This window comes from Ischnura elegans, chromosome 1, assembly GCF_921293095.1.
Source record: "Ischnura elegans chromosome 1, ioIscEleg1.1, whole genome shotgun sequence".
Lineage (NCBI taxonomy): Eukaryota > Metazoa > Arthropoda > Insecta > Odonata > Coenagrionidae > Ischnura > Ischnura elegans.
In genome coordinates, this window is record NC_060246.1 from 61,626,177 (window position 1) to 61,642,061 (window position 15,885).

Here is a 15,885-nt window from a genome sequence, read left to right on the forward strand (position 1 = left end):
AGGAATACGTGGAGGATCTGTATGATGGAAGGAATAGGCTGGAGAGAGTGAATTCAGAGGAGGAAAGTGAAGTACAGGAGGATAATCTTAGGCTGGGGATCCTTAACGTACAAATTGAAAGAACCCTTAGTGATATGAAGCTAGGAAAGCAGTAGGCGTGGACAATCCCATGTGAGCTTCTGAAGAATCTAGGGAGGGATGGTAGGAGAAGGTTTTTCGAACTAGTACCCAGGATGTATGAGGAGGGATGTTGGCATATGGATTTCGTGAAGATGATTCTAACTCCGCAATATTTGGGCAAAGGTCTGAACTGGCCATGGAATGCCAAGTAAAGGGTAGTAAATCTCAACCCACAAGATGCGAGATGTACATTGCAGGTCACGTCCCATCACTGTGATTGTGTAACAAATTTTTTTTACACTTTGCTATCCAGCTTCATACTGTTGAAACACACTTGGCAATCACTTTACTTAATATTTATTGAACAATATATCTTATTTTTGGGACTGCATCACAGCACTGCTCACTATTGGCATATTACTTTAAAACATATTTTATTTAGATATATATTTTACTCAGACCAATAAGCAAAGATTCTTCAAATTATCATCAGTCAAAATATGCAATCGATAAAAAAGAATGTATACCAATTCACCATTCATGAACCTGTATTAGAATTTCAGGGTTAAAAACGAATGCTTGATTTTGAAAGACTGTAAATTGACAATACCAAATGAAAAATAGTGTTGATTAGACTCTGAATTAAGAATATCTTTTAATTGAAAACAAGTACTTATTCTTGAATATAATTTTTAAGTAATCATTTGCATCAACTATAAGTAAATTTTGAATATGGTTAATATCAAGTCTTCTCTATTTAAAGTACGTAAATTGTTTCATTTTATGCAAATGTACTTATATATTTTCCACTACCATAACTGGGAAACAGATCTCAACTCCTTATATTTGATCCTTGAATGGGATGAGACTTCAGTCAAACCACAATGAAATCTAGTCCCATTTCAAGAAAAATTGCTTACAGTAGATTAGATTTACATGATGCGGTGAGGGATCAGCTCCCAGGGCACTTAGACCTGTAGGTCCATTGTGCTAACCACCAATAATGGATCACCCATACAGGCCTATGTCCTAGGCGAAGGACAGGAGGTCCCCAATGGGAAGATCTCTTACCTCCTTGGGCTCTATAAAAGATGAGCCCAGGTGTCTACATCGAGTCTTCATGATTGCGGGGCACTCGCATATTAGTTGGGTGGTTGTTTCTTCTCCCGTCTCACACCATCTACACCTATCTTAGTCTGTTACCCCCAGCAGGTGCATATGTCTCATTACATGATAGTGGCCCGTAAGCAGGCCTACTACCCTTCGCAATTGACTTCTGTTCACAAGAAGTCTTCTCTCGAGTCTAGGAGAGAGCTCTCCTATAACAGTTTTTGCCTGACGTAACCCCAGTGTTTCTCACCAGATCTTTGAGTGTTGGGTTGATCCCCACCCTCTGATTGCAGCCATCCCCACTGAGGGGGCAACTGGCACCATTGGTTCTGGGCCAATTGGGTTCAGTCTTGCTTGCAGTAAATAGCATCAAAAACATTGCTGCCTTCTTCTTAGAGGAGACAACGTGCAATAAAAACAGACTGGTTACTAAGTCTAAAATAATGAATTGCAGAAGAAATATTTCAACATGATTATTGATGATTCTGCTTTAAAGGTAAAAATTTTTTACTCCTCTGGAACTGGAAACCACAATTATTCCTTTTATCTTCTAGTAATGATAAATTTTAGCCTAGGACACCTTGCTATGCAGGACAGAACCACAGGGGAATGAGCCACTGTGACAGGGTCATTTTGGTGAGGGATAAACGGTAAAATTTACACATTTACTACAAATCAAATTTCAAGGTCATTAGTTTTGCCTGGAGTTATGGAGGATTTCAGAGGCAGAATGGGCCACGGACAGAATCATAACAACAGCAATTTAGGCAGTAGCGAATTGAGGAGGAAGTAGGGCTCGTCTAAAAATACTGGTTAGGTACTTATTAATTATGTATTACGAAAAGAGTTCAGAATTTGCACTTTACCCAGTAGCGTATCCAAGATTTTGTATTGGTGGGGTGTTTACCGGAGGTCTCGGGGCCCTTCCAGGGTGTATAGAAAACACCCTAGGGCATAGGGGGACCCAGGGATTTTCAATGTTATAAACGTGACTTTACGACACAAAAACAGTAATTTTGTGTATTTATTAAAATGAAGTACATATATTTTTTATTTTTGAGGCCATCTTACTCATGTATGTCACCTCTTTTAAGGCTCAAGGAGGGGGTTGTAACCCATAAAACCCTTCTGTGGCTACCCCACTGGCGCTAACTCATGCCAATGTTGCTAATGCCCAGATGTCCCACCTCAAAATGGCTATATTAGAGATATCTGCACCAAGGTATCCCATTCTCAAAAAGTATATATATGAATGTTATCTTGAAAGACTATCTCAACACACTAAACCAAAATTAATAAGCAAATCAATGACCAAAACATCAAGTGAATGTGAGTTCAAAAGGCAGTACAAAACTTTAAACCCAATCCACTGGAACTCTGGCTTTCATGCAGTCAAAATGTGTTACATTAGACAAATTTAAAAGCAATTTTCCACCTTTCATGGAGCAAATTATAGACACAACTTGATTGATGACACACTTAAACTTCACTCCAGCTACACAGGTTAACGAACTAATCATAGAAGTCATAAAAATTCCAATGAAACAATAGTTTTTTAAAATATACTAATAGCATTTTATATTTACAATTATTCTACACAAATTCATAAAAATTACACACGTGTATTGCAATTCAGAGACAGGATACATATTTCCTCACATTGTTACTTGGGAATATATTGTAAAATTACAAATTCATTTCAATATCAAAAATAAAACAATAATTATATGAAAATTTACTGAAAATTGATTAGGCATTTTTCCTAAAAGCAAACAGATTCTTTTCAACATTTAACATCTACCATTTTTCCAATATGGAATTAAAAATTAAGTTGAGGTATCTACCACCAGCAATAACTTAAGTGGATACAAATGCAATTCAATGATTATTCAATTTAACTTACCAGCAACTAATGTCTAAATGCCACATGAGGTTGAATTATGTCTGCGGGTAATCAAAAATCATCAATAAGTGATATCTTTATTCGGAATTTTGATAATCTACATGACGAAACTTTCATTTTGATCTAATCCACAAATTTCCATTTTTTTAAGTAGGCCACATCTTAAAATCTCGTTTGCAGGCCTTTGACCATTTGTTTTCTCCACACATCACAAAATGCCATTTACTGAATCTTCTAGAAAGTAATTGGTGTTGATGCATATATCAAGAAAATTACATCTTCGTTGATACTTGAAGTTTAGGCTTCAATGGTATTAATTGAAAATTTACTTATAGAAAAACTCCACTCTCAGAGTTGTAATAATACAACTTCCCACTTTAAAAAAATCCATATGATTCAATCATAAAATTTACTAATGCTTTTTCAAAAGCTACCAGTATCCCCTTTTGATTTCAAAATATGACTATAGCTGAAATGTTCATGCATTATGTAAATAAATTAGTTGGAGCATAAGGCCTTAAAATATCAATGTGTATACATCAATGAAAATGTAACTTAAATAACAATTACGGTGCATTTGGCATTTACAAATGTCATGTCTAAAAAAGACAAGAACCTTGTACGCTTTATAACAAATGATTATTAAGATAATTGATGGTTAGACAAATTGAGGGCTATAGCATCTACGAGCATGATGGCAGTCCATTTAATGTGACTTACAAAATTATTCACAGTGAAGTTAATCGTCAGAGGTAACATACAAAAGGAACTACAGGAGCAAGCCCAATGAATTTGAGGGAATGGCATCACATCTTGATGAGTGATTGTAACAGTTTTACTGCAAAGAGCTTGGTTTCATCACTACACCAAAGACCTTTCTCAATAATTGGAGACAATCAGAACTTTCTTATACAATTAATTTAATAAAGATGTTTGATTTTAGAATCAGTAATACAAAAAGGAAGAATTATTTTATTAGCATCAATAAAGACCAAATGAAAAATGCTCATCAAATTAAATGATGAAAATCATTAGGAAATGGATCAATTTGATGACTTTTAATGACAATAATTGATATGAAATGCCTACAAAAATGATAGTTGAAAAATACCTTCAAAAGCACATCACAATAATTAATATAAAACCTAAAATATTAGACAAACATCTTCTATAATTTACATTTCCATTAACAATTATGGAAAACGATGATCTGACTGGTCAAAAATGCCAATAACTGCCTTGAAAAATCAAATTTACAGCTGTATATAATATACAGATTCTATATACCAATGAGGTAATGGTAAAATATGTTTGTTGAGTACTTTTAACATTTTGCATTACAACACAAAATAATTTGAATTAAAAGGTGTAACATAACCACTGAAAACCAGTAATGAAGAGAAGTCAACTTTGGACACTTTCAATACTGCCGTTGCATACATATAAAAATCCACGCATCAATTTCTGCACCTAACTTAGCATAAGTCATGCACGTCGATTCTTGATTTAAAAAAATGTCTCTAACAATTTTTAATTGCACTCTTCTCAAACACCTCCAATTGTAACTCATACGTGAATAAGAAAAACCACAACAGAAATTCATCCACTGCATTACAATTCAGCGAAAAGCTGCTGAAGAAATACTGGATGACAGTAAACCGTATTAATGACCAAAAGCAGCAGTGAAAGTGTCAATGGCTGATGCACAAAAAATAGGAGATTGAAAATAGTGTAACGACTGAGAAAAATTCTTGAATCTAATATTCACAAAAGATTAAACGACAAATAACATTCAAACATGGATTAAAATGCCTGGCTTTCCTATAAGGCTTAAACACAGGAAACAATCAACAAATTAATAAAGTAAATACCTACTTTACACAACGGTAATATCTAATGATGAAAATTAAAAAAATGCTCAATTAGTTTTGATTTACATATAAATGCATATGCATTAATTACCAAATAAATAGAATTTCAATCATTGTTATATTCTATAGTGAAATAATTTATTTATCGTAGCCAATGTATACTCATCAAGAATAAGAGTTCTCAAATTCAAATATTCTTCTAAATGGTATTTTTGGTATAGTGGTATTAGAAATTAAATAGTAAAGGACATTTTACAAGGAGAAATGAGTAGATCAAGAAATAACTGAGGAGCATTCACAATAATAGTAGCAAAGCTAACGCCATTAATTAGCTGCCAGACTATAAACACACAAATGAGAATTTTAAAATGGGAGAAACCTTCCTTTTCAGATGTACATACTTTGTATGAGAGGCAAGGTAGGTTTCAACCAAATCAAAATCACTCACGTTACACATAACTTTTTCAGTATTTACAGATATAACAAATACTTTTAATTTCATGCACTGGAGAAAAAAAAGGAACAGGATTCAGGGAAGAGCATGCTAGCACCCTCTGTAATTGCATGAGAGAGGGGCTTATTGGGAAGAAGGAAATCGCAGTCACTTGTATTGTTGAGGTGCGCACACAGGGCACAATAGGATGAAGGTATCACCGCAGGATCAGAGGCCATTGAGCAAACTGTACTAATTATCAGTCTTAGTTATTTCTTAATATTGCCAAGAAACAAAGAAAGGTATGTAGGTTGAGTTCTTGCTAAGGGTATCCTAAAAGTGAAATCATTAATTATACACCAGCAGCTAGTTAGTGCTTCAAGAATAGATTTTACAAATCTTTAAAAGCATTTTCTCCACAAAACTCAGTTGCTGTAGCCACAAAAAAGACACAATAACAGCAACCTTACTTTAATGTCCATGTATAACATCTGTACCAACTGCTGCTGATGTGATTACTTTTTTTATAATACACAAGTGCCATTTACAAGTCATGAAGAAATATACATTGGTGACACACACATTAAAACACTGTATCTGACAATGAAAACAAATGCATTAATACTTCCATCTCAATGGCATTACGTTGACTGGGGATAAGGTGAAAAAATTAATTTCAGCAATAAAATCAAGAGGCGCAACATGACCACCTCAAATGGTCATTACCTCTGTAAAATTGTCAAAAGAGGACTACCCAAATGCCCTCATGACTTAAAAACAATCTTAAGTAAAAAAAAGGTAGAAAGAAGAAGCCAATTATTGAAATAAAATGAAACCATTCAACTCAACAGATACGTGCTCCAGAAAGAATCCTAGATGAAAAATACGTAGGCAACGACATGAATACATTAACCCACTCAAACCTGAGATAATTGACTAATCATAATTGTCACAATATTTATTTAATGCCATATATCCATATAACTATGGCTCTCAAGGTAAAATGCTTTAAGTCTAATAAAAGAAACCACCACTCATTTAAACTTAAAAACAAGTTATTACCCTATACCATATTGAGTTTCCATGCTAATATTCCATTACGTCACTGAGTTTCAGGAAGGACAATCTGCGTGACATCTTATAAAAAGCAAGATGTTAGCGCTTCTTCATGTCTTCTTCTCCCCTTTAAACACACTTCACTTTCTTCTGATTCACTGCCAATTCCAACTTTAATCTTCTATTAGCATATTAACTTTCGAAGATGTTAAGCAGCAGTTTAATCCCTCTGCAGTTTATGAGGCAAGACAACAGAGAATGAGAACACCATATAGTATAAAAGCAGCATCCACTGGTAAAACTCTTCAAATTAAGTGATTGAGACATGGCAGAAGTAGCTTCAGACTTTTCGTTCAAAAAACGATCCGTTACTCAGTACACAGTCGGGGCTACACCCCATTTGATTGGGTTGTGACAATGACGGAGGTAAACAAATAGTCATTATTGGCACTAGTTATGACGTCGTCTAATAGTATTATACAGGTATGTGTAAGCTTTCAGATCACACACACGCAAGCTTGTTCACATACAGAAGTTGTTGACTTTCACGATGATGTCAGTGCACTCACTTTAACTCTTTTCTTCAACCAACATCCCAGGTACAGTATATCTCAAGCAGGTACTCAACACTGGAGAGGCAAAGGAGAAAGATTAAACAGTGCAGTTACCACATTTTTAAAGCCTCCATAATGCACTGGTGCTACAAAACATATTATCTCTACCACTATGATGTGAAGTGACGTATATACAGCTCATCATGAGGGCGAGAACTGTGGAGTTTCAGCTCTAGGAACACAGGCCCAGTACCTAGGGCAGGTGTGCAGCCTCTGCACCCGAAATCAAATTTGGTGATGTAAGTTTTACAGCAGGAATACCACAACTTAACGGCTGGGTAAGGAAAAATATGCACTATGGTAACAATTACACAAAGGGAAAAATGAAAACAGAAAATAATGATTTAGTCTGCAGAAAAGTTTCTCAGGTTTTCCATCAGTTGATGTTGTCAATGTCTCCCGATGTTTCGATCCGCGACTTGCTGATCGAAACGTCGGGAGACATGGACGACATCAACCGGTGGAAAACCAGAGAAACTTTTCTGCAACTGATACGCTGGGAAAACCTAAGATCATACAAATGATTTAGTCTATTTGCAACCCCTTAAACTTAGCCTAAAAACTCACAGCTTGGCTTTTAAGGAAAGTAATTGGTAACAAACCCTCGTAGACTTAAGTTTACACACTAGAGGATGGTTCCTTGAAATCTCACTTGCTAAGTAAAATAATTGACACAACTTTGTTCTCCACTTAACCAATGAGGGAAATTTTTTTTCCAAATAATCACTTAGAAGCTAATTATTCTTAGAGCATCAATACCCCAATGTAATAGTCCAGTCATTGAAGTTTTTCACCATCCAATTCTTTAAAACTAAACCAATTGACTTGAAATTTTGTACATAGAGAAAGTATCCACACACATTAGCGAGATAATGCTGATTGATGCTTCCACCTTGGAGGTAGTCTACCACCCTTCTCAGGGGGGGATTTCTTCTCAAAATATATCCATAAATAAACAGAGGACCGAATTTGAAGCAAAATATATAGTATGAAGTTTTTTTTAGGGATGGGACGTTTGGATAGTTGAATCACCGAATATCTCGAATAATGACATTTTTTCACTATTCAATATTTGATGACACATAATTATCAATTATTCTAATTTAGAATACACAGCACAGATAATCCGTGATTCCAATTTCTTTGACAATAGTTGGTTCTTATATACAGGTCTGCACATTATGTTGGTTCAATTCACAAAAACTAGAGATGCGCGAATAGTATCCTCGAATACTAGAAATAGAAAGTATTCGATATTCGAGATCTCGAATAATTATGCTAAAAGTATGATCTCGAATACCTCAAATTTCACGTCATACACTGTTGCATGCACGTCGTCTTGTTAGTAATTAACGCGGAAACAACATGGAGGACTCGAGTCCTTTAGTGCATGCAGCACTGTTTTAGACAAGTTGACGAACTATGTCAAATTTGCGAATTAGAGTGGTGAAAAGATATTATACGGTGCACGGTGGGGTGAAAACCATTTTGGTCTGCCAAAACCATTATATTCATTATGTCCGGATTTTATTTAAATTTTTTTCTTAGGTATTATGTCAGGAGCAATGGAAACTGAAGAAATATTTCAGTTTCAATCATTAATGTAGAAACAGCAACCCTACAAACATGAGTAATTCAGAGATGCGTCGCCAGCACGCACAGAATTTGGTTTTATTCGCCAAGTTCTTCACGGCCACTGCTAAGTACCAGCAAAAAGTGTTTTTCTCCACGAGATAACCAACACTTGATGATCACAACCTTTAAATATCAGGCCCTAGTCCTTCTATTAGAAGTCATATTTTGGGCCTTCATAACATGGGCTACAAATGTTAGAATAACAAAAAATATCTAACGATGTCGGATCGATATATTACTTTGAATCAAATGGTTGTTATGTGCTCAAAGTGCCAGAAAAAATTTGGGTGCTGGTTCGCGCAGGTTTCCGAGATAATTGCTTTAGAGTGCAACTATGTATTACTTTGGTAAGTGCTCCGCGGTGCGCACCGCAGTATATTGAAGCAACAAAACCTCTTACCTATCGCCACCGAGAAGATTTTGTCGATTACCATATTTCTCCGAATATAGTCCCCCCCCCTCTAATTTTGAGGCTTCAGTTTCAGGAAAAGTTAAAAAGATGTGTTCGAATATTGTCCCCCCCTTTACTTTTACCATGGGCATTTTTGGAAAAAAAAGGGGGGACTATATTCAGACATATACGGTACTTTTTTGCTGGTGATTGAGATAGGGCCAGTGGTATTACGGTTCTTTGGTGTTCTAAAATGTGCTCGTGGTTATGTTTACGATAATAAGCTGTTGATGACAGAAAAACATCTTTGATGGAGAGAACGTTACCAGCATGTATATCTTCATTTAGATGAAGTATTTGGTTTCCCCAAAGGCAATTTCATAAAGGAGAAAATGAAACGGACGGTGTGGCGGCTTTGTGGGGAAGTGCAAAAGAAATGGATGAAATTCCACCGCGTTGAAAAGGACTTTCTTCGCTACCATGGAGATTGGCTGGAAGCGAAAATAGTAATTAATATTTCTGGAACTACAAAAATGACCACAAAAACTTCATGTATTTAAAATAATTTTGTATTTAGATTTTAATTGAAATATTTTGATCAATATATTAATTGTACAGTTGCACACTATAATGCATTTGTATATTCAATCAAATTGCTGATAAATTTTTCCAGGCAGCGGTCGCCCAAGAAGAGGCTTTGAGGAGAGTAGCTACCGCAGTAAGATGAGAAAGGTGGAGGAAATGACAGCAGCTATGAGTACAACGGCCCTAACCGAAAGGGCTCTCCGTGCTCAAGGCAGGGATGCAGAGGCTGGACAGGTGAAAGAAGCTCTCCACTGTATTCCCAATCGAGCAAACAAAATACCTGATGCTTGGAAAAAGTCACAGTTGAAAGAGAGTAAGTTCATCCATCCATACACCCCTGAGGAAGCCCTTGCCCTCATGATTGATGCCGATTTGTCTCGCAAATCATATCAAACCTTACGAACACAGGCGATAAAAAGGGGATCAGATTTATATCCCTCTTATAAGAAGGTCCTTTTAGCAAACAGAAGTGTTATCTGTGCAACACAGCGGTCATAATCACTGAACAAAAGGATGAAGTTAACGTACAGGCCTTACATAACATAACAATTTCCAGCAGCTCCCAATCCATGTTCAAACAGATCTCTAAAGACAACTTTATTGACAGTGATCTTATAATGACGTGTGTCATCCCTCTTCTGTTGTAATACAAAGAAGACAATAGTGCAAAGGTAGTGGTGTGCCCTTCATCTACAAGATATTGCAGGCTTTTAAAGCTAGAATTTAAAAAAGAAAATAAGGAAACAATACTTTAGGAACAGCAAAACGTTCAGATACAAATTGATAGACTAAAACCTTCGAATGTTGTCATACCAAGACGTGGTCCTATTCAAGTACGCCATACAATGATAATGTCAATGATTGACGGTAAGGTATGCAACGCCATTACACACACTTCAACTCAACAGTGCTGCCTTTGTGACGCACTCCCCCGGGAAATGAACAACATCGACAAAGTTCTGGAAAGGGGAGTTAATACAGAATCATTTCAATATGGACTTTCAACTCTCCATCCTATCTTCGATTCTTTGAATGGCTTGTACATGTAAGCTAGCTGTTACAGACTCTAGCATGGAAAAAAATACAGATACTTAAGATCTAATACAGAGAAGGAAAATTGAAATTAAAAAAAAAGTTCATGTCTGAGATGGGTCTTCTGGTAGACATCATTAAGCAAGGTAGTGGCAATAGTAATGACGGAAATACTGCACGTCGTTTCTTCCTAAACGCTTCAAAGTCAGCCGCAATAACTGAATAAGATGAGGAAGTAATTAGCCGGGGTGACACAATCCTACGAACTCTCTCCTATGGTTACACTGTTAATGTACAAGCATTCCAAGAGTATGTAATTCATACAGCTAGACACTATGCCCATGGTATCCAATGTCCGCATCAGTTCACCTAATATCAATTCATTGTTTGGATATAATAGCAGTTACGCTTCTTCCCATCGGAATGTTAAGTGAAAAGGCTATGGAGGCACGCAATAAAGATTTCAGGAGATTCCGGGAAAAAAGATGCAGAAAAACCTCCAGAGAAGATACAAAAATCTCTTCAACACTTTAACGATATTGTCAGATCTGTTTATCTCATTCCTGCAGCCAATACCTCCGAGAAAGAATGGAAGTCTAAAATTGGATGTCTGCACTCTTCTTCAGAGTGTTAATAGATCTACAACGCACAGTGAAAGCTAAGGCAGAGATGAAAAAAATTCAAAGTGAATCAAATTTTTTTTCTGATATATATTTAAGAATTTCTTTAGCATTTAACTAGTTAATATTAGAATTTATTTTGAAAGAGGGTATTATCTGTATTAAGAAGTGATTAATTTGATATTTTACTTGAAATTTATGTAGTGAAAGCTATATTGGAAGTTGAATTTTTATAACTTAAACTATTAATTGTCTAGTAAAACAATACTTCTGAAATTTATAAACATATAAATTTGATTATACATGTCCACGTGTTTTTCTCAAGGTTATTACATGATAATATTTCCGTTCTCAGTAAAAAAACAATAATAAGTTCAATGCAAATTTTTTAATTTGTTTATGATTTATCGGAATTTTTTTTCTTAAAATTTTTATTACATATTCTTATTAACCAGCCCATAATATGCAATCATACGAATTTTTATGCCAATCAGACAAGTCTTTGGTATTTTGCAGACTTTCTCTGAATTAGGCCCCATTGTGCGATGAGGGGAGCCGATCGGGGGAAAAAATCGAAAAATCCCCTATTTCCCACTTGAAACTCCTAAAAAAAATTAAAGATGGCAGAAAAATATCGACTTTTGGGGTACCTTCCATTATGCATTGAGATGCTGCTCCCAAACCGTTCCACTCATCGGAAAGATCATCATGGATTCGAAGACTACAAGAATGCGGGCTTCCCGTAACGTCAGTTTTGTTTCCTTTTGCCAAATGATGGCTCTACAATGATGTGTAAAATTTGATAGAGGATCGAAATTTTCATTAAAATAGTAGTAAAAAAACGGCTATTTGCATGGCTGAATGCATCAATACACCTACGACAAAATATCCTGAGATTATATCGCTTCATTAGCAACTCTGACAGGTGAGACTTGCAGCATAATTCGTAATTGTGACCTGACGTCCTGTTAAAAAAAAAAAAAAAAAAAAAAAATGCCGCATCAACTGCCGAGAAGCTCAGCTGGATATTGAGGTTCGCCAGAAATCACGATCATATTATTCTGACTATTTCCTTGCTTAAATGCTAAAATAACGTTAGAAATACGTCGTGTTCGGTATCTTTCTTTCTCGAATTACATGGACATTACTAATACTTAGGCAGATGCAAAAGTCGCAAATGCGGTAACGCAAATTTTAATGTGAATTCCGGAGTTTTCCTTCGAATATGCAAATTCTGGGGTTTACACGTGAATACGCGAATTTCGTGTTAATTGCAATTTTCTCCAACTCATGGGTGATTTTCACCAACTCTGATGCAATTTTCACCATTTTTTTCTTCAGCTCTTGCTTCTCCAATGACATCGTTTTTAAGAATTGCCCGGTGCTCGCCATGCACACAAGTTTGATGTAATCGTGGATGACAGTTGCATTAGGATTTAGGAACCATATCGAAGTAGAATGACTTGCTAAGTGTTCAGAATTTTTAAATTTTTATTACCATTTGTATGGTGGAAAAATGCATACTCAGTATTCAGAAATGCAGTACAGTGCAACCTCGATATAACGACACCCCACGGTGCACTAATAAACACTCGCTATAGCGAATTGTCGCTTTACCGGAGGTGGAGCAAATAATAGCCAATATATCATTCTTCCCTGTGGATATTTTCGGACACTACCGGACAAGATGTTGCTGGACTGCTGAGCATATGATGCGACGAAAACCTGTTCCTGTACAACTGTTGCGAACAGATATACAGGAACAGGAGTGGTGCGGCGACAGATAAACATCTACAGTAAACTCTTGATTTTACGAAGCAGGATTTTACGAAGTTTTCGATTATACGAAGTGATATTGCGGTCCCGGTGAAAAGCCTATGCTAAATACATGGCGCTATTCGATTATACGAAATTTTTTGAATTTACGAACCTCGGCTCGGTCCCTAGGAACAAATGGCATTCGTTTATACGAACTACGGCGAAAAATTTGTCAACAAAACTAGTTACGCCGGTGTAAGTAGCTAAAAATCAGCGCTTCCAACTGTGGTCCATCAAAAGTGCGAAATCGTAAATGATAATGCAACTTTGGAGAGAAATGGGTCGCCAAAAACCTCACTGTGGGAATTTAGGGGGAGTAGGAGTTCAGTTAAAATATCGCGGCTGACATTATGCCCCTATTTACGTGCCTGTTCGTAAACATAGCATCGACAATAATTCGTAGTTTAACATGCCAGGAAGGTCGCGCGGAGTATTTCGTACACCCCTAATTAACCCTTTGCACTGCTGTGAACGTACAACGAAGACTACTTGACTACTTTTCGCCGAAGCACTTCGAAGGGTCCCTAATCCGGGACCCTTTCCTCGACGAGCTCACCCTCGCTGGCCCCTGAAACTGGGCTATTTTTAATGCATTACCTGACGCAACCCTGGGTTTCAAAGGGCAAAGGTGCCATGGGGGGAAAAAGAGTAAAGTGCGTGTTACTGTGGGGCTGTGCGTCAACCAAACGGGCACGGACAAAATAAGCCCGATGTCATTGGGAAATTTGAAAGGCCATGGTGCTTAAAACATGTAAAATTGGAAGCCCTCCCCGTTTTTTACCATGCAAATAAAAACAGCTGGATGACCCGAGAAATTTTCCAGCAAACTGTTATACGTCTATAGAGAAAAATTGCTGGAGAGAACAGCAAAATTGTTTTAATAATGGATAATGCCACCGTTCATAAATACGTGGAGGATCTAAAATTGGCTAATGTTCGAGTCCTCTTTTTACCCCCGAACTCGACTAGCAAGTCCCAGCCCTTGGACCAAGGCATTATCCAATATTTTAAAGTCCTGTACCGGAAGAAGCTTGAGCGGTATTACTTGCGATGGATCGGTATGTATACATTCATCTATTTTGCTCATGTGCGTTTGGATATCGATTTAGATATTTTTATTCATGATTATCATTCTTTCAAATTTATTTGCTACTTTTATAAATGGGAACAGAAATTAATAACATCCCGAAATGGACGTTGATACATGCATCCGCGCCATAATATCTTTTCGTGTATATATTGGCCTTTGTGAATGAACAACTTAAATATCTTAAGTATTGGGCTCTATTTACCGCCAATTTATATCTCAGGCTTCTCGTAATGAAGACGCACTTCCAAGTCTAACCATGAACTTTCTTCTCACGCGCGCTTCCCCGTTCTCCCATGCTGGGGTTCTGTCTTTCAAAAGCCTTTGTCCCTTCCCTCTTGCCGCCTTTGGCTGATCTTGCTGACACCCACCTTACGCATCCCAAACCCCTCCTTCCCCAGCATTTCCCATTCACTCCCTCCCTAAGGTGACTGAGCTTGTGTGCGTCGCAAAAAAATACATACGGCCCCCAAAAGTAGACTGAGGCAGAGCTGAAGGCCATTTCCCCACCCTTCTTTGTCCTGCCCCCTTCACCAGTCCTTGTGATGACCACACTTCTTCCTCAAGGCAATCCCCATCCCACTCTTATTCACCCCACCCACTGGGAACGTTCCCCGATTGTGGAGAAGGGCATGGTTCATCTTTACCTGCAACTGGGGGAAGTTATTCACCGGAGAGAGGCGGAAGAAGTATCTTCCACTATCGGGAAAATGGTGCCGCGCTTATAATTGTCTCTCTTCTTCTCAGCTGACTTTTCAATTGAAATTATTTTCTTTGCTCTTTCCACACTATATTTATTTACGATTATGGCGCGACTATTTTTAGTGCTAAAACTAAGATAATCTTTTCTCTATGTCAATGATCCTTTGCATAACTTTCAATACGGCGGAGAAAGGAACACGAAAACTAAATGAGGTGACGGTACAGGTTTTTGCGTGTCATTTTTTGGGAATTCACGCTAGTGAACCAATACTTAACCACGTTGAGAAATGATAAAACGTCTCTTGTAGGAAAACAATCAATGTGGATAATAACGTTTCTATCTATATTTCTCCGATACTGTAAGATGTTTCTCCTGTCGTTTTCCGGTTGGAACCTTGCTCCTGTCGGCATAAAAGGAGAGAAACATACTATATGAACAGATCACCTCACACCCGGTATGAAGAATACAGTCGTGATGAAGAATTAAGTCTTTTATGGCAACGTCTGCGAAGATGTTGGAACACAGTAGTCGGACGGAGAACTCAAACAGAATTTACTGCAAATATTCGCCAGAAGATAATCACATCCTACGTTATTTATGATCGTAATTGAATCTCAGTGAAAATAGAGCACATTCTGCTGAAAATAAGAAGTAACTCGAAATATTAATTTACGAAGGTTATTTTGGAAACGGGCTAAGACCCTTGTTTTTCTTTTTTTCTCGTCACTGAGCGATAGAGGGCGACATAAATGGCGGTTAGGCTGGCTGCCGCTAAAATTCCGTGGGTGTCAGAAACAAATATCTATCTTTTGCATACTTAATAGTAGCTATTGGCTCCTAACCACAAATTTATTACTGTAAATTCTTATAATAAACATTGCAATGCATTATTTGATTACGTTTTCTA

At 37.0% G+C, this 15,885-nt stretch overlaps 1 protein-coding gene across 2 annotated transcripts in view; it reads right to left on the reverse strand.

Annotated features, from left to right (window-relative positions):
* Positions 1–3,002: 3,002 nt before the first annotated feature.
* Positions 3,003–15,885, reverse strand: part of LOC124161721 (activin receptor type-2A) — a 36,784-nt gene continuing 23,901 nt past the window's right edge. For both annotated transcript variants that reach the window (XM_046538012.1, XM_046538011.1), the window contains exon 11: positions 3,003–7,122. The gene's annotated coding sequence lies outside the window, so the exon portion shown is untranslated. The remainder of the gene's footprint in view (positions 7,123–15,885) is intronic.